Genomic DNA, 21140 nt, shown 5'->3' with positions numbered 1-21140 from the left:
AAGAAAAAACAGAGACAAAAGAATAGGGACGGGGCCTGCACCAGTGGGAAGGAGCTGTGAAGGAGGAAAGGTTTCCACACACTAGGAGCCCCTTCGCGGGTGGAGACTGCGGGTGGCGTAGAGGGAGCTTCGGAGCCGCGGAGGAGAGCAAAGCAACAGGGGTGCGGAGGGCAAAGCGGGGAGATTCCCGCAAAGAGGATCGGTGCCGACCAGCACTCACCAGCCCGAGAGGCTTGTCTGCTCACCCGCCGGGGCGGGCAGCGCTGGGAGCTGAGGCTCGGGCTTCGGTCAGAGCACAGGGAGAGGACTGGGGTTGGCGGCGTGAACACAGCCTGCAGGGGGTTAGTGCGCCACAGCTGGCCGGGAGGGAGTCCGGGGAAAAGTCTGGACCTGCCTAAGAGGCAAGAGACTTTTTCTTCCCTCTTCGTTACCGGGCATGGGACGCTAAGGCTGCTGCTGCTGCCACCAAGAAGCCTGTGTGCGAGCACAGGTCACTCTCCACACCCCCCTTCCAGGAGCCTGTGCAGCCCGCCACTGCCAGGGTCCTGGGATCCAGGGACAACTTCCTCTGGAGAACGCACGGCGCGCCTCAGGCTGGTGCAACGTCACGCCGGCCTCTGCCGCCTCAGGCTGGTGCAACGTCACGCCGCCTCCGACGCCGCAGGCCCGCCCCGCATCCGTACCCCTCCCTCCCCCCGGCCTGAGTGAGCCAGAACCCCTGAATCAGCTGCTCCTTTAACCCCGTCCTGTCTGAGCGAAAAACAGACATCCTCCGGCGACCTACACGCAGAGGCGGGTCCAAATCCACAGCTGAGCCCCGGGAACTGTGCAAACAAAGAAGAGAAAGGGAAATCTCTCCCAGCAGCCTCAGCAGCAGCGGATTAAAGCTTCACAATCAACTTGATGCGCCCTGCATCTGTGGAATACATGAATAGACAACGAATCAGCCCAAAACTGAGGTGGTGGATTTTTGGAGCAATTGTAGACTTGGGGTTTGTCTTCTGGGTCTAATTTGTTTCTAGTTTTAGTTTATCTTTGTTTAGTATTTAGAGCTTATTATCACTGGTGGATTTCATTATTGGTTTGGTTGCTCTCTTCCTTTTATATATATATATTTTTTTCTTTTTCTCTTTTTCTGAGTGTGTATGTGTATGCTTCTTTGTGTGATTTTGTCTGTATAGGTTTGCTTTTACCATTTGTCCTACGGTTCTGTCTGTCAGGTTTTGTTAGTATAGTTTCTAGCACTTGTTATCATTAGTGGATTTGTTTATTGGTTTGGTTGCTCTCTCCGTTTTTTTTTTAATTGTTTTATTTTAATAATATTTTTTACTTTAATAACTTTTATTTACTTATTTTCTTTCTTTCTTTTTTCTTTTCTCCCTTTTCGTCTGAGCCGTGTGGCTGACAGGGTCTTGGTTGCTCCAGCCAGGTGTCAGGCCTGAGCCTCTGAGATGGAAGAGCCGAGTTCAGGACATTGGTCCACCAGACGTCCCGGCCCCTTGTAATATTAATCGGCGAGAGCTCTCCCAGAGATCTCCATCTCAACGCTAAGACTCAGCTCCACTCAATGACCAGCAAGCTACAGTGTTGGACACCTACGCCAAACAACTAGTAAGACAGGAACACAATCCCACCCATTAGCAGAGAGGCTGCCTAAAATCATAATAACTTCACAGACACCCCAAAACACACCACCGGAGGCAGTCCTGCCCACCAGAAAGACAAGATACAGCCTCATCCACCAGAACACAGGAACAAGTCCCCTCCACCAGGAAGCCTACACAACCCACTGAACCAACCTTAGCCACTGGGGGCAGACACCACAAACAACACAAGATATGAACCTGCAGCCTGCAAAAAGAAGATCTGAAATACAGTAAGATAAGCAAAATGAGAAGACAGAAAAACACACAGCAGATGAAGGAGCAAGATAAAACCCACCAGACCTAACAAATGAAGAGGAAATAGGCAGTCTACCTGAAAAAGAATTCAGAGTAATGATAGTAAAGATATCCAAAATCTTGGAGATAGAATGGAGAAAATACAAGAAACGTTTAACAAGGACCTAGAAGAACTGAAGAGCTAACAAATAATGATGAACAACACAACAAATGAAATTTTAAATTCTCTAGAAGGAATCAATAGCAGAATAACAGAGGCAGAAGAATGGATAAGTGACCTGGAAGATAAAATAGTGGAAATAACTACCATTGGGCAGAATAAAGAAAAAAGAATGAAACGAATTGAGGACAGTCTCAGAGACCGCTGGGACAACATTAAATGCACCAACATTCAAATTATAGGGGTCTCAGAAGAAGAAGAGAAAAAGAAAGGGACTGAGAAAATATTTGAAGAGATTATAGTTGAAAAGTTCTCTAATATGAGAAAGGAAATAGTCAATCAAGTCCAGGAAATGCAGAGAGTCCCATACAGGACAAATCCAAGGAGAAACACAAGACACCTATTAATCAAACCATCAAAAATTAAACACAAAGAAAAAATATTAAAAGCAGCAAGGGAAAAACAACAAATAACATACAAGGGAATCCCCATAAGGCTAATAGCAGATCTTTCAGCAAAAACTCTGCAGGCCAGAAGCGTATGGCAGGACATATTTAAAGTGATGAAAGGGAAAAACCTACAACCAAGATTACTCTACCCAGCAAGGATCTCATTCAGATTCCACGGAGAACTTAAAACCTTTACAGACAAGCAAAAGCTAAAAGAATTCAACAGCACCAAACCACCTTTACAACAAATGCTAAAGGAACTATTCTAGGCAGGAAACACAACACAAGGAAAAGACCTACAATAACAAACCCAGAACAATTAAGAAAATGGTATAGGAAGATACATGTCGATAATTACCTTAAATGTAAATGGATTAAATGTTCCAACCAAAAGACATAGACCGGCTGAATGGATACAAAAACAAGACCTGTATATAGGCTGTCTACAAGAGACCCACTTCAGACGTAGGGACACATACAGACTGAAAGTGAGGGAATGGAAAAAGATATTCCATGAAAATGGAAATCAAAAGAAAGCTGGAGTAGCAATTCTCATATCAGATAAAATAGACTTTAAAATAAAGACTATTACAAGAGGCAAAGAAGGACACTACATAATGATCAAGAGATCGATCCAAGAAGAAGATATAACAATTGTAAATATTTGTGCACCCAACATAGGAGCACCTCAATACATAAGGGAAATGCTAACAACCATAAAAGGGGAAATTGACAGTAACACAATCATAGTAGGGGACTTTAACACCCCACCCTCACCAATGGACAGATCATCCAAAATGAAAATAAATAAGGAAACACAAGCTTTATATGATACATGAAACAAGATAGACTTAATTGATATTTATAGGACATTCCATCCAAAAACAACAGAATACACTTTCTTCTCAAGTGGTCATGGAACATTCTCCAGGATAGATCATATCTTGAATCACAAATCAAGCCTTGGTAAATTTAACAAAATTGAAATCATATAAGTATCTTTTCCGACGACAACGCTGTAAGACTAGATATCAATTACAGGAAAAAAACTGTAAAAAAGACAAACACATGGAGGGTAAACAATATGCTACTAAGTAACCAAGAGATCACTGAAGAAATCAAAGAGGAAATCAAAAAATACCTAGAAACAAATGACAATGAAAACATGACGACCCAAAACCTATGGGATGCAGCAAAGACAGTTCTAAGACGGAAGTTTATAGCAATACAATCCCACCTCAAGAAACAAGAAACATCTCAAATAAACAACCTAACCTGACACCTAAAGCAATTAGAGAAGAAGAACAAAAAAAAAAACCCAAAGTTAGCAGAAGGAAAGAAATCATAACATTCAGATCAGAAATGAAAAAGAAATGAAGGAAATGATAGCAAATATCAATAAAATTAAAAGCTGGTTCTTTGATAAATAAACAAAATTGATAAACCATTGCCAGCCTCATCACAAAAAAAACGGGAAAAGACTCAAATCAATAGAATTAGAACTGGAAAAGGATAACTGACACTGCAGAAATACAAAGGCTCATGAGGGATTAGTACAAGCAACTATATGCCAATAAAATGGACAACCTGGAAGAAATGGACAAATTCTTAGAAAAGCACAACCTTTTGAGAACTGAACCAGGAAGGGATAGAAAATATATATAAACCAATTACAAGCACTGAAATTGAAACTGTGATTAAAAATCTTCCAACAAACAAAAGCCCAGGACCAGGTGGCTTCACAGGCGAATTCTATCAAACTCTTAGAGAAGAGCTAACACCTATCCTTCTCAAACTCTTCCAAAATATAGCAAAGGGAGGAACGCTCCCAAACTCATTCTACGAGGCCACCATCACCCTGATATCAAAACCAGACAAAGATGTCACAAAGAAAGAAAACTACGGGAAAGTATCACTGATGAACATAGATGCAAAAATCCTCAACAAAATACTAGCAAACAGAATCCAACAGCACATTAAAAGGATCATACACCATGATCAAGTGGGGTCTATCCCAGGAATGCAAGGATTCTTCAGTATACGCAAATCAATCAATGTGATACACCATATTAACAAATTGAAGAATAAAAACCATATGATCATCTCAATAGATGCAGAAAAAGCTTTCAACAAAATTCAACACCAATTTATGATAAAAAACCTCCAGAAAGTAGGCATAGAGGGAACTTACCTCAACATAATAAAGGTCATATATGACAAACCCACAGCCAACATCATTCTCAATGGTGAAAAACTAAAACCATTTCCACTAAGATCAGGAACAAGACAAGGTTGCACACTCTCACCACTATTATTCAACATAGTTTTGGAAGTTTTAGCCACAGCAATCAGAGAAGAAAAAGAAATAAAAGGAATCCAAATTGGAAAAGAAGAAGTAAAGCTGTCACTGTTTGCAGATGACATGACACTCTATATAGAGAATCCTAAAGATGCTACCAGAAAACTACTAGAGATAATCAATGAATTTGGTAAAGTAGCAGGATACAAAATTAATGCACAGAAATCTCTGGCATTCCTATACACTAATGATGAAAAATCTGAAAGAGAAATTAAGGAAACACTCCCATTTACCATTGCAACAAAAAGAATAAAATACCTAGGAATAAACCTACCTAGGGAGACAAAAGACCTGTATGCAGGAAACCAAAGACACTGATGAAAGAAATTAAAGATGATACAAACAGATGGAGAGATATTCCATGCTCTTGGACTGGAAGAATCAACATTGTGAAAATGACCATACTACCCAAAGCAATCTACAGATTCAATGCAATCCCTATGAAACTACCAATGGCATTTTTCACAGAACTAGAACAAAAAATTTCACAATTTGTATGGAAACACAAAAGACCCCAAATAGCCAGAGCAATCTTGAGAAAGAAAAATGGAGCTGGAGGAATCAGGCTCCCTGACTTCAAACTATACTACAAAGCTACAGTAGTCAAGACAGTATGGTACTGGCACAAAAACAGAAATATAGATCAATGGAACAGGAGAGAAAGCCCAGAGATAAACCCACACACATATGGTCACCTCATCTTTGATTAAGGAGGCAAGAATATACAATGGAGAAAAGACAGACTCTTCAATAAGTGGTGCTGGGAAAACTGGACAGCTACATGTAAAGGAATGAAATTAGAACACTCCCTAACACCATACACAAAAATAAACTCAAAATGGCTTAAAGATCTACATGTAAGGCCAGACACTATCAAATTCTCAGAGGAAAACATAGGTAGAACACACTATGACATAAATCACAGTAAGATCCTTTTTGACCCACCTCCTAGAGAAAGGAAAATAAAAACAAAAATAAACAAATGGGACCTAATGAAATTTAAAAGCTTTTGCACAGCAAAGGAAACCATAAACAAGACGAAAAGACAACCCTCAGAATGGGAGAAAAGATTTGCAAATGAAGCAACTGACAAAGGATTAATCTCCAAAATATACAAGCAGCTCATGCAGCTCAATATCAAAAAAACAAACAACCCAACTCAAAAATGGGCAAAAGACCTAAATAGACATTTCTCCAAAGAAGATATACAGATTGTCAACAAGCATACGAAAGGATGCTCATCATTAGAGAAATGCAAATCAAAACTACAATGAGGTATCACCTCACACCGGTCAGAATGGCCATCTACAAAAAGTCTACAAACAGTAAATGCTGGAGAGGGTGTGGAGAAAAGGGAACCCTCTTGCACTGTTGGTGGGAATGTAAATTGATGCAGCCACTATGGAGAACAGTATGGAGATGCCTTAAGAAACTAAAAATAGAATTGCTATATGACCCATCAATCCCACTACTGGGCATATACCCTGAGAAAACCATAATTCAAAAAGAGTCATGCACCACAATGTTCATTGCAGCACTTTTACAATAGCCAGGATATGGAAGCAACCTAAGTGTCCATCGACAGATGAATGGATAAAGAAGATGTGGCACATATATACAATGGAATATTACTCAGCCATAAAAAGAAATGAAATTGAGTTATTTGTAGTGAGGTGGATGGACCTAGAGTTTGTCATACAGGGCGAAGTAAGTCAGAAAGAGAAAAATAAATACCGTATGTTAACACATATATATGGAGTCTAAAAAAATAAAAATAAAAAGGTTCTGAAGAACGATGGGGCAGGACAGGAATAAAGACGCAGACATAGAGAATGGACTTGAGGACACAGGGAAGGGGAACAGTAAGATGGGACGAAGCGAGAGAGTGGCATGGACATATACACACTAGCAAATGTAAAATAGATAGTTAGTGGGAAGCACCCGCAGAACACAGGGAGATCAGCTCAGTGCTTTGTGACCACCTAGAGTGGTGAGAGAGGGAGGGTGGAAGGGAGACGCAAGAGGGAGGGGATATGGGCATATATGTATATCTGATTCACTTTGTGATACAGCAGAAACTAACACACCATTGTAAAGCAATTATACTCCAATAAAGATGTTAAAAAAAAAAAAACTACATGGAGGGAACTTCCCCGGTGGTCCAGTGGGTGGATCCCGCATGCTGCATCTAAGATTTCCTATGCCTCAACTAAGACCGGGTGCAGCCAAAATAAATAAATAAATGTTAAAAAAAAAAAAAAACTACATGGAAATACGACATCACATCCACTAAGATTACTATTGTTGTTATGCTGTCTAACCAAACAATTATAAAACAATTCTTAAACCACTATTTTAGCAAAGAATACAAAATTAGAACTGGTATTTCACTAGGCCAGTAAGCTCTTTTCTGGTTAATAAGACCAACCAGTTTAATAAAGATGTCAGCTCTTTCATTATTAAACATTAAATATCTGAAATATTATAAATATTATATGACAAGTTTGGGATAAGAAAGAAGAAAAGTAAATAAACTATTGAAACATGGTTTCTTCGGTACCTGTTGTGAAATTCCAGTTCTAGATCCAGAAAAAATTGGAAAAAATACCCCTAGCACAGGAATTATATTACACATTATAGAAGAACATGACAGAGTATTAAAGAATTACTGGGAGACTACTACTATAACAATAGCAAGGTGCAAAAACTATTTCAAAACCTCTGTGACAAAGCTTACTTAAATAATATCAGATTCATCTGAGATTAGCAATGTCCAGGGTGTTTCAATTTTTACACAAAGGCAAAAAACCAAAAACAATCATAATTGCATAATTAAGCCACGTGACTTTTTTAAAAACAGGTTCTCTAGTGCATGAAAGGACTAGAAAAGTATATAAAAGAATCATTATTACTAACTGACATTGATATAAATATTACCAGATTTGGTGGTCACCAATATTTTAGGTTTTCCTTTTTCCATATGGTTAGTATTTCCCACCCCATTGAAGTTAAACATAACCTTATGACTTTTTTGATAAATAATATTTGAACGTAAGTGGAATGTACATAATTTTAAGGTTCCTTTCCTTCTGCCAAGGTAACCAGCAACATCCTAGCTGGTGAAACCTCTCAAAGACTGTACCCCTCAGTAAAGACAGCAAGAAAGAGAGATCCCAATCGATCTGTGACTGAGATGGACTAGGTTTATAAATACAAACTTGCAGTATCTCTAGTTCAAAAAAGATAAAATACTGGTAATTTCATGTAATTTAACCTAACAACATGAACACAAAATAAACTCATTATTTTAGGCCACTGAGATTTGGGGGTTGTTTTCACTGTACCATATCTAGCCTATCCTAATTGATTTCCCCAAAGGGCAAGGAAGTCCTTTCTAAAGTATTTGGTTCTGGGCTTCCCTGGTGGCGCAGTGGTTGGGAGTCCGCCACTGAGAAGCCACCACAATGAGAAGCCCGCGCACCGCAACGAAGAGTAGCCCGCGCTCTCCGCAACTAGAGAAAGCCTGCAGGCAGCAACAAAGACCCAACACAGCCAAAAATAAATAAAAGTAAAATAAATTTTAAAAAAATAGGCCTGGAAAGCCCAGAATATGCCAGGACTAGAGATTATAAAATTTGAAGAAAAAAAAAAACAGCAAATCCTCAGCAGCATATTAAAAGGATCATATACCATGCTCAAGTGAGACTAACCCTTAGATATAAAGATGATTCAACATACGCAAATCAATAAATGTGATATATTAATAGAATGAAGGATAAAAATCATATGATCATCTCAAGAGATGAAGAAAAAGCATTTGACAAACTTCAACATCCTTGGGGCTTCCCTGGTGGCACAGTGGTTGAGAATCTGCCTGCTAACGCAGGGGACATGGGTTCGAGCCCTGGTCTGGGAGGATCCCACTTGCCACAGAGCAACTAGGCCCGTGAGCCACAACTACTGAGCCTGCGCGTCTGAAGCCTGTGCTCCGCAGCAAGAGAGGCCGCGATAGTGAGAGGCCCACGCACCGTGATGAAGAGTGGCCCCCACTTGCCACAACTAGAGAAAGCCCTCGCACAGAAACGAAGACCCAACACAGCAAAAATAAATAAATAAAATTGAGTTGTTCATTTAAAAAAAAAATTCAACATCCTTTCATGATTAAAAAAAAAACTCTCAACAAATTTGGCATAGAAGAAATGTAGTACTTCAACATATTGGGCTGGCCAAAAAGTTCATTCAGGGTTTTCTGTAAGATGTTATGGAAAAACCCGAACGAACTTTTTGGCCAAGTCAATAATAAGTCCATATATGACAAGTCCACAGCTAGCGTCATACTTAATGGTGAAAACCTGAAAGCTTTTCCTTTAAGATCAGGATTAAGACAAGGATGCCTACTTTCACCAATTTTATTCAACATTAAGACTTGAAGTCATATATATATATATATATATATATATATATAAAATTTATATATATATATATATGAACCGTTTGAAAGCATTCTATTTATTGTGCTAGATTTATAACTCTGGAAAACAAGTAAACATTTAAAGAATAAATGGATCAAATTACCTGTACAGTTTCAGCAGAGTTCTCTCTCAAAGAATATGTGGGTTGAACAAAGAGACTGAAAGTTAGGACTTACCGCTCTGACACCAACATAAATCTGTTCTTTTGATTGTAAATTATGACTCATAGCCTAGGACATTATCTTCCTGTCAGAGGTTTTTAAAAGGTGATCCAACAGTGAGAAAAATGCATACAGCAATATAGAAACAACAGTTCTGCTGCTATTCAAGCTTCATCCCCTTGAGGAGCTGCTGAATGCAGAACTCCCGTTTACTTAAGGCTTTAATATTCAGCCCTGCAGAAATCCGAGCTACATCTTGTTTCCATAAATAATTTTGCTAAAGCACTAAAAGTGTCAGAAGATTGCCACTTTAAATAGTCTTCTAGTTTTTACATGTAATCTCTAGGGAAGTCAAATAACAGAGCTAAATAATTTCCCATTAGATCACTTGGGAAAAATTGCGTTCTCTTTTATTTAGCCTTAAATATAATCTCATCCTTATACAATACTTATTAATTATGTAGTGAAAAACAGTTATTTACAGCAGACACAACTTGCAGACACCACCTTAATAATGCTTAGAGTTAGCATCACCGGTAATGCTTCTTGGTTGACGCACTGAGAAGGACACAATAACACTCTGTGGTATCCCCGGCAAAATGTATAACCTGAATCTAATCATGAGGAAATATTAGACAAGTCAAATCGAGGAATAGACTTGCTGTGAATGAACTGGTCTGAATGATTCAAAATGTCAAGATCATGAAAGACAAAAAAAAAAAAAGAACCAAGAAAATACTTCATATTAAAAGAGAGAGAAATGAGACATGACAACTAAAAGCAATGTTTGATCCTCGACTGGATCCTGGAACAGAAATGTTTTTTCTTTTGCTATAATGGAACAACTGGCAAAAATGGTATGAAATCCATACATTATACAATAATATTATATCAATACTAATTTCCTGGTTTTGATAATTACACCGTGGTGATATAAGATAATGTCTTTTGTTTTGTTTTTGTTTTGAAGTGTTTAAGCCTTAGGTCTGCAAGTTACTCTCAGTTTTTTTAAATGTAGCTATTGAAACATATTAAATTAGGAAATCTAGATGAGAGTATTAAGAATTCTTTGTTCTGTTTTTGTAACTTTTATGTAAGTTTAAAATATACATATAACCTCAAACAAAAAAGAATTTAGAAGACAGGTATCATACAGTACTCCTTCTAGTACGACCACCCTAACTTATGTTGCTCAAAATTATAAAAAACTGGCAAAGAGTCTTTTATGTTATGTGTTTAGAATTTCTGTAAATTGAAAAAGAAAAAATTATGCTGTGCTTTTTGCTGGTAGCAATCTTCCTGGCATGTTTTATGACTGCACAATAATTTTTTCTGCTGGCAAGTTAAGAGGAACAACAAAACATTTGGTACTGGACATGTTACATTCATTTTACGAACACTGATTTAAAACCTGCTATATGCCAGTGACTGTGCTAGATGCAGGGATAAAGAAAAAAATATACACGGCATGTGACCTAAAGGATCTTACGGATCAGCAGGGGAGACAGACGTATAAGTGAATGATTGCAGTGAAGTAGTATAAGTGGCGTGTGTGTGTCTCTGTGTGTGTGTGTGTGTGTGTGTGTGTGTGTGTGTGTAATCCACCATGGTACACTGGGATTGGCCAATTCCCAGGGAGCCAAGAAAAGAAGAGGGTTAGAACAATCTTCGCAAGAGAGGTTGTATTAAAATTGGGTCTTAAAAGATGGATAGTGGTTTAGATGGACAAATAGAGGGAAGAGTATTTGGGACATGAGCAAAGGACATGAAGCTATAATACAGCCTAGAGTATTAGTGAGACAGCAAATAATTCAGAACAGCTGAATCCAAGATGGGGCGTGGCCACAGTGAGAAAAGATGCTAGAGAGAGGCAGGGGCCAGTTCCTTGAGGGCAGCATAAGCCATTGTGCCAGGAAACTGCACAGTCCTATGGAAGTGGGGTTGTGAGTTCTTGGCATTTGTCTGCATCTGTGAATATCTAACTTGTTGAACTATCACATACAAAGCGAGGTACATTGAAGTAGGTCATTCCATTCCCGTAAGATGATTTGTGTCAATTATAACAAGGGAATGGAACTGAGAAGGGGATGTTCTGCTATCTTTATATCTTACACTATGACATGAGAAAAATTTGCATTTCTTCTGCTTTGCAATATCAATCTCTGTAAGAGATTGGTGGGGATTCACTTTCAATATGCCAAATGAGAAAGTTTAAGTTGTAATTGAAGGTCATCACTGCATCAATTATCTTGACAGAAATAGTGGCTCAGTCAAGATGACAGCGCTTGACCTTGGGTGCACCTCTTTTCTGTTTGCTTCTCATAAATCAGGGTGACAAGTGGGCAAAAATCTCTGCTCACATCTTTGATAGAGTTTAACAATGAAGGAGAGAAACTCTGCAAAAAGAAAATTAGGGCACGAGTACAGGAAATAGATGTTGGATACTGAAGATTATTTTGAATAAAAATTAAAGGTCTTCAAAGAAAAAATATTTCTAATTTATATCTGTCTCAGGATTTTGAACTTTTATTTACTCCCATATAAAAAAATACATATGAAAAGAATGAGAAGATGAGCCACAGACTGGGAGGAACTATTTACAAAAGACATATCTGATAGAGGACTGTTATCTATTATAAAATGTTAAAAGGACTCTTAGAGCTCAACAAGAAAATGAACAACCCAATTTAAAAACTGAGCAAAAGATCTGAATCGATACCTCACCGAAGGTGATATACAGATGGCAAAAAGGCATATGAAAAGATGCTCAATTTCATTCATCACTAGGGAGTTGCAAATTAAAATAATGAGATACCACTATACACCTATAAGAATGGCAAAAATCAAAACCATCAACAACACCAGATGTTGACAAGGATGTAAAAAAATGGGAACACTCATTCATTGCTGGTGGGAACGCAAAGTGGTGCAGCCACTTTGGAAGACAGTGTGGCTGTTTCTTACAAAACTAAATATACTCTTACCATATGATCCAGCAATCACATTCCTTGGTATTTACCCAAATGAGTTAAAAACTTATGTCCACATAGAAAACTTGCACAAGAATGTTTATAGCAGCTTTATTCATAACTGCCAAAACTTGGAAGCAACCAAGATGATCTTCAATAGGTGACTGAATAAACAAACCGTGGTACATCCAGACAATGAAGTATGACTCAACAGGAAAAAGAAATGAGTTATCAGCTCATGAAAACGGAACCTTAAGTGCATATTGCCAAGTGAAAGAAGCCGATCTGAAAAGGCTACATACAGTATGATTCCAGCTATGTGACATTCAGGAAAAGACAAACTGTGGAGACGTTAAAATAAAAATCAGTGGTTGCCAGGGGTTTGGGGCAGGGATAAGCAAGTGAAACACAGGTGATCTTCAGGGCAGTGAAAATACTTTGTATGATACTATATATAATGGTAGACACTTCTCATTATACATTTGTCCAAACCTATCAAATGTACCACACAAACAGTGAATCCTAATACAAACTGTGGATTTGGGGTGAAAATTATGTGTCAGTGTAGGTTCACTGATTCCAACAATTGTACTACTCTGGGGGGGGATATTGATGGCGGAGGAGTTTGAGTGTGTTTGTGGAGGAGGGGATATACAGGAACTCTGTCCTTACCACTTAGGTTGGCTGTGAACCTGAAATTGCTCTAAAAATTAATCTATTAATTTAATATACATATAGTAATTATGTAATGACTATATAGATTATATACATAAAAATTCAGAGACCACCAGGAGGATTAAAGCCGAAAATTCCCCTAAAGCGGTCGCATTCAGGAATTTGGAAATTATATTTTAAGCAAAGGCTTTTACTTGTTAAGTTTTGTGACTACATTTTTTTTTTTTTTTTTTGCAGTACGCGGGCCTCTCACTGTTGTGGCCTCTCCCGTTGCAGAGCACAGGCTCCGGACGCGCAGGCTCAGCAGCCATGGCTCACGGGCCCAGCCGCTCCGCGGCATGTGGGATCTTCCCAGACCAGGGCACGAACCCATGTCCCCCGCATCGGCAGGCGGACTCTCAACCACTGTGCCACCAGGGAAGCCCGGGCTAGTAGACTTTTGAAAGAAAAAATTCTTCCTGATATTATGTAAGAAATCCTTTCAGTCACAGGATCTGGCTAAGAAGAGGGAACCTACCAGGCCTCACTGGGAGCAACCTGGAAAGCTTTATCCCACCAACTCCCCGACCCCAAAATTCAAAAACACCTGTTAGAGTCATAGAAGATACACATCGGGTACTTACAAATTTTAAGATCGTTCTAGAGCAGGGTTCTCAGCCTTGGCACTGTTGACCTCTGGGGCAAGATCGTTCTTTGTTCTGAGGGCTGTCCTGTGCACAGCAAGATGTTTAGCAGCATCCCTGGCCTCCACCCAGTAGCACAACCCCAGCTGTAACAGTCAAAGATGTCTCCACAACATTGCCAAGTGTCCCCTGGAGGCCAAAATCATCTGTTTGAGAATCACTGCTCTAGAGTCTTGCTACTCAAAGTGTGGTCTGAAACTCAGCAGCATCACCTGGAAGCTTTTAAGAAATGGATTACAAGCTGCCTGTTCAGTATGATCTCAGTCATACTGAATTAGAATTTGCATTTTAACAAGATTCCCATTCCCATGTGACTCATACGCACATTCAAGTTTGAAAAGCACTGTTAGATTATACGGATCACATTTATCCAGCAGCAGGAAGGAAGTGAGGAAGAAAGAAGTGTGGGGAGGGGGAGGGAGGCGGGAGGATGTAGAAAGAGAGAGAAGAGGAGTAAAAAAAGAAAAGAGATAAAAGCTAAGAAACTTAGTTAAAACTGAAAACACATAGAACTTTAAAATCAAACATAAAAGTAGGTGGAGCATAGAGGAACTTTAGGGCAGTAAAAATACTCCATATGATACCATAATGGTGGTTACATGCCATTATACCTTTGTCCAAATCCATAGACTGTACACCACCAAGAGTGAACCCTAAGGTAAGCTATGGACTTTGGGTGGCTATGATGTGTTAATGAGCCTTTCGAAAAATAATAAATATAAATCAAGCATAAATCATTTTTCTTTCTGTGAAATTTTTGGCAAAGTCGCCAATGAGAAAGAAAAGGAGAAACTTTCCAAATTGGAATTTTAAATGAGAAAGAATTTAAAAACAAGGAATTTAGGACTATATTCAGTTAACCACAGTTTTAAATTTACTGAGGCCTATATTAGAACGGTGACTATGAAGATCAAAGTGGGTGAATGCCAGAGTATTTATGAAGAAACGAACTGTAAGAACTCACAACCGGCTGGGTGTGAAAGAGGTAACATAGACTTTTATTACGCTGCTTCTCACGTGGTCACTTTCCAAGCTGGGCTGCACGATCCAGAGGAAACCCTTGGGAAATGGCAGGGGTCGTACTGTGAACGCTACCAAGTTACTTGCTGAGGCCTCAGGTGACATCGCTTTTGCCTCCTTTTATCCCTCCAATTTTACTGATAAAGTCAGAGTTTTGCACGTATAATAAGTATCTTCCCCCGCGCCTCAATGCTCTACCTTGAACCCTTGCAGAAAGAAAACTTCCCAAACTATTTTCCCCAAAAATGACAACTCTGTGTCAAGGGGATGACTGTTTTCATGAATGCCCTCCAGTCCTTGTATTACTCATTCTTTTTGATAGTTCAGGTCAGAGGTAAGCAAATCTTTTCTGTAAAGGGTCAGATAGTAAATAGTGTAGGCTTTGTGGTCTATTCAGTTTCTGTTGCAACTGGGACCTTGAAGAATAACAGCAGCCACAGACAGCATGTAAACAAATGATAGCGGCTGTGTTCCAATAAAACTTTATTTATGAAAACAGGTGGTGGGCTCGATTTGGCCTTTGAACCATAGTTTTCAACCTTGGGCCTAGATTGTTATTTTCAGCCTGAACTCATCTCCCTAATAAAAATTTAAATAACTAGCACGTATTGAGTACGATCTGTCAGGTACTATTCTAAGTGATTTACATATATTTTTATATTTTATTCTCATCAACACTCTAGGATAATTTATCACTCAGGGTTCAGGATAGGAAAAATAAATTATTTTAGGTATTTCCAGTATAAAGGAATTTCATATAGGGAAGTACATGCTTATAAATTCATTGGAAGAGTTGGAACAGCAGAAATAGGGGCCTTGCTCTGGAGTTTTGGTGTGAAGGTCATACCCTCATAGCTGTGATCCACTGGGCAGGAAGCTACTGCTGCTACCACTGCTGCTGCTGCCACAGCTGCCTCATATTCGAGAAGATGTGTCCAGAGGGCAACATAGATCCAACCCATGCAAATCTTGTGTCTGTCAGAGCCTGCTTCTCAGCTCTCCCTGCTGCAGGAAGCTTGTTTCTGTCTCCCTTTCAAATCTCATGTGTGTGCAGAACTTACTGCATATCTACAACCCTAGCTGCAAGAGAGTCTGGAAAATGTACTTTCAGCTTTCCAACTTCTCCACACATATAGGCGGGTGAAATGGCGGTTGAGAGGGCCAAAGTAGCCAGCTACCATTCCTATTGAAAGCCAAGTTGGAAAGAACTTCCTGCCATTTCTCCTTGATTTCCTTTATTCTACATAGACAAGTTAATATTATGGGGAGCTGCTTATCTGGACACTTCCTTTCTGATACACATAGTTTTAATGATTTCTTATTTTTGAAATATGTATAAATAGAACATTTTAAAGAACAAAACAGTGGTGATGAGTCTCTTCAAGAAATACTGTTCCTTGGATAAAGATGTAGTACATATATACAATGGAATATTACTCAGCCATAAAAAGGAATGAAATTGGATCATTTGTAGAAACTTGGATGGACCTAGAGACTGTCATACAGAGTGAAGTCAGAAAGAGAAAAACAAATATCGTATATTAACACATATATGTGGAATCTAGAAAAATGGTATAGATGGTCTTATTTGCAAAGCAGAAATAGAGACACAGACACGGAGAACAAACATATGGATACCGAGGGGGAAGGGGGGGTGGGATGAATTGGGAGATTGGGAGTGACATATATACACTATTGATACCATGTATAAAATAGATAACTAATGATAACATACTGTATAGCACAGGGAACTCTACTCAGTGCTCTGTGGTGAACTAAATGGGAAGGAAATCCAAAAAAGATGGGATATTTGTATATGTATAGCTGATTCACTTTGCTGTACGGCAGAAACTAACACAACATTGTAAAGCAACTATACTCCAATAAAAATTAATTTAAAAAAAAGAAATACTATTCCTCATTCCGTATGTTCACATCCTAATTATGCTGAATTTTTAAGCTGAAGATCAAACCTGGCCTTTTTTTTTTCGGCCGCACTGCATGGCTTGCAGGAGGATCCTAGTTCCCTGACCAGGGATCGAACCCGTGCCCCCTGCACTGGAAGCACAGAGTCCTAACCAATGGACCACCAGGGAATTTTCCAAACCTGGCCATTTTTGTAATCAGATTTGAAAGATGGCTCATCATCTCTGCCAGCAACCTTCTATATCCTCATTGCAAAATTTAAATTTGTTTTCATGGATTAAAAGAGCTTATAAAAGGGGATTAAACGAGTGTCTCCTGAGACCTAAGTAAATAATTTGACAGTGCTACATGACCCATACTTACTGATACTCCCCCAACCCTTCCATCAGGCACAGGTATCACTCCCTCCTTTGTGTACCCGATGTACAATATAAATTCAACAAATGTTGAATAAATACACAAAAAATGCATCATATATAAACCAGGATTTTTAGTTAACGTTATCCTAGGCTGTTTACTCCATTTAAGATTATGAACTTTGGGGCTTCCCTGGTGGTGCAGTGATTGAGAGTCCGCCTGCCGATGCAGGGGACTTGGGTTCGTGCCCCGGTCCGGGAAGATCCCACATGCTGCGGAGCGGCGGGGCCCGTGAGCCATGGCTGCTGAGCCTGCACGTCCGGAGCCTGTGCTCCGCAACGGGAGAGGCCACAACAGTGAGAGGCCCGCGTACAGCAAAAAAAAAGAGAAAGATTATTAACTTCTTGAAAATCAGGATCATATCTTTTACACTTTTATACCTTTCTTTTTACCTCCTATTGAGAACATAGGAAGTGCTCAATAAATATACTGAATCAATAGTTTTGAAATAAAATACACATCTATCGATGATTAACCTCAAATATTAACCAGTAATATTTATATTTTAAAACTATTTTATTAAAGAAAACATTTAAAAGAGAGAAACAATTAAAGAACAAGTCAGTAATATTCCAACCACCTAAAGACAACCAATACTTGGTTTCTTTTTTTGAGAGGCCACATTTAGATAACTTTTATTACAGTACATTGCAAAAATTATTCTATTTTATTATTATTATTAATCTCTTACTGTGCCTTAATTTGTACATTAAACTTTATCATAGGCATGATGTATAGGAAAAAGCATAGTGTATATAGGATTCGGTACTATGCAGTGGCTCAGGCCTCCACTGCGTTCTTGGAACGGATCTCCCGAGCCTAAGGGGATGACTGCTATATTGACTTTAGGCCAAGGAACAGTCTGAGCAGATTTGATTTTCAGAAAAATCACACTGGAAAACAATAGGGGGGAATGAATGGAAGGGATGAGTCTGGAGGCAGGAAGGTCAGGCTGGAGGCTACTGGGATACCACAGGGGAGATGTGCTGGTGCCCTAGACCAAGCAGGGTTGATGAGAAGGAAAGAGAGCTCCACAGCTCACACTGTACAGCAGGGCTAGCCAGTGACATTGATGCCTGGGGCAGTATGACAAAACATCATCCCTTCAAACTAATACTTTTTAAATGGACACATCTATTTAGTGGACATGGAAAGAAACAAAGTATCCATTATTAAAAACTGCATGTCCATTTCTTTACTTTTATTATGTGTATCAAAGATAACATTTCAGGGACTTCCCTGGTGGTGCAGTGGTTAAGAATCTGCCTGCCAACATAGGGGACATGGGTTCAAGCCCTGGTCCGGGAAGATCCCACATGCCGAGGAGCAACTAAGCCTGTGCAACACAACTACTGAGCCCGCGTGCTGCAACTACTAAAGCCCGCATGCCGAGAGCGCATGCTCCGCAAGAAGAGAGGCCACCACAATGAGAAGCCCACGCACTGCAACGAAGAGTAGTCCCCGCTCGCCACAACTAGAGAAAGCCCTCACGCAGCAACGAAGACCCAATGCAGCCAAAAATAAATAAATAAATAAATTTATTTTTTAAAAAAAAGATAACATTTCAGATCCTCTGGAATCAGAACCTCTCACATGGTGACTCACTTTGTTACCCAGCCGTAAGTGATGGAGAAATTGTGCAATACTTGGTTTTCATTCTTTTTTTTTTTTCCTATTCCTAAGTTTTGGTTTTAAAAATAATTGTACTCATGCATAAAATTTGTGTCCTGCTTTTTTTCACTTATTATATGTGATAACAATTTTGGTGTTGTTGTGATGAGTTTTTATTGTTAACACTGTATAATGGTGTGTCCAGAGGATAGCTCCAGCCGCTAGGATACTGTGATGTTAACTTTTTGTGTCAACTAGACTGGGCCAAGGGGTGCCCAGATTAAACATTATTTCTGGGTATGTCTGTGAGAGACAGATGAGATTAGCATTTGAATCAGTGGACTCAGTAAAACAACTCACCGCAATGTGGACAGGCATCATCCAATCCACTGAAAGTCTGAATAGAACAAAGAAGTGGAGGAAGGAGAAATTCGTGCCTTTTGCCTCCTACCTGACTGCTTGAGCTGGGACATCTGTCTTCTCCTGCCCTTGGACAGGGATTTACACCATGCACTCTGGTCCTCAGGCCTTTCGGGATTCAGATTGGACTTCACCACTGGCTTTCCTGGGTCTCCAGCCTTCAGACAGTAGATCTTAGGACTTCTCAGCTTCCATAATCACGTGAGCCAATTCCTCATAATAAACCCTATATATAGATATATATACATATACACATACAATTAATTGTTTCGCTGGAGAACTCTGACTAATCTAGACAGTTCCTGCCACATAGTGGGCATTCAATAAATTAATAACTGAATGGCAAATATTAAGAATTACACTTCTAAAATATTTACAATTTTTATAGGCGAGAAATGGAAACTTCTTTGATGTTTGACATTTGCATTACTTTACTATGGAGGATGAATATTTTTATGTGTTTATTGATCAACTGTATTTTCTCTTTTGTGATTTTTTTCATACTTTTTGTGCATTTATCCTTTGGACCCTTGATTTTAAGGAACTCATCACAACTTTATTAATAAAATTTTTGTGATTTTTGTTCCTAAAATAGATGTCATCAAATTAAGGAAAGAACTGGCAAAATAAAAGCAAATCTTTGTAATCACAGAAAGAAAAGTACAAGCAGGAATAAATGTTAGTTCAAATATTTGATGACGTCATCTAGTGGAAAAGTGATTTTAATTTCTCTCTCTGAATCAGAGATTCCCAAATTCCAATGCCCCAAATTTGGTATTCATGGGACTTTATTAAAATATATATTCTAGCCTCCCCTCTACCTGGAGATTTCTAACTCACTTAATGTGTAATAATAACCCAAGAGTTGTGTTTCAATATTATCCACACTGGAAACTCCAAAAATTCCATGTCACTTAAAATTAAGGTTTCCAGTGGTACATCGTGCTTTCCTTTTTCATCAGAATTTTCTACAGCTTCACCACAATAAGGAATTTTGCTGCTCTGATAACATTCTTTCAATGTGTACTCTGTGCCAGCCCCTAGGCTAACGGCTTTACTTGTATTATTTGATTTAATCCCTTCAACAACTCTAACAAGGTAGGTACTATTATTATACCATTTTACCGATGAGAAGACTGAGGCAGAGAGTTTCCCAAGGTCACAGAGCTAATACGGTATGAGCCCAGAGCTCTGTGATGGGAAAGATCACAGCCCTGCCAACAGTCAAGAAAGGACTAACGGTTTTACAATTCTACCCTGTCACCTACATTCAGCTTCGTACACTACATGCAGAAATGAGTTAGATTTCTAAATTAGCGAGGGCTGTGTAGGGACATTTTGCAACTTCATGCTTATATGGTTTGGACTAATACTTCACACACTCACATGTTCCTTAAAACTTGGATGTTGATTGGGGTGTTATAAATTTGAAGATATTTTCCGTATTTTGCTGTTAGTCTCCATTTTTCCCCAATACTAATATAAATTAAACTGATCTGCTTCAAACCTTCTATGTGGATGCAAACTGAAACTAATTTATTTATAACTTGTTAGAAAACCCAGTTGATACTCATCTATCAGCCAGGTGAGGTGAGATGAAGCTAATGAAGCTTGTATTAAGCATGGGTGTCTGGCCCTACCCACAGGGGTCCAAGGTTCTGGCCTGCACAGCCTGGCCTGGGCCCACTCAGTGCCAGCAGAAGTTCAGCTCTGTGTCCCCATACCTCGCTGAAACTTACCTTTCCTACAGTTCACTCCTTCCCTAGGTATCAACTAACTACACCTGAAAAATTAATTCCTACTACTGCCCTAGTAGGAAATAATGTGAAAGTAACGTAGGAACTTTACAACAGGCCCTCTTGAGGCTACATTCCTGACAACTGCCTATGCTGAAATCTTTTCAGCATTAGTAAACAA

At 39.1% G+C, this 21140-nt stretch overlaps 1 protein-coding gene across 7 annotated transcripts in view; it reads right to left on the bottom strand.

Moving 5' to 3' along the window:
• The window catches only part of HERC3 (HECT and RLD domain containing E3 ubiquitin protein ligase 3), a 192953-nt gene that overhangs the window by 170808 nt on the left and 1005 nt on the right, over positions 1-21140 (bottom strand). For 6 of the 7 annotated variants that reach the window (XR_009519485.2, XM_069540670.1, XM_069540672.1 and 3 more), the window contains exon 2: positions 19255-19449. The gene's annotated coding sequence lies outside the window, so the exon portion shown is untranslated. Of the gene's footprint in view, positions 1-13769; positions 13787-19254; positions 19450-21140 lie in introns of those variants that run through there. The other variant, XM_060011973.2, reaches the window with a different exon arrangement.

Source organism: Delphinus delphis, chromosome 5 (assembly GCF_949987515.2).
Source record: "Delphinus delphis chromosome 5, mDelDel1.2, whole genome shotgun sequence".
In the NCBI taxonomy this organism is placed as follows: domain Eukaryota; kingdom Metazoa; phylum Chordata; class Mammalia; order Artiodactyla; family Delphinidae; genus Delphinus; species Delphinus delphis.
Note: the sequence above shows the minus strand (reverse complement) of the source record. Positions and strands in the feature narration are given on the sequence as shown.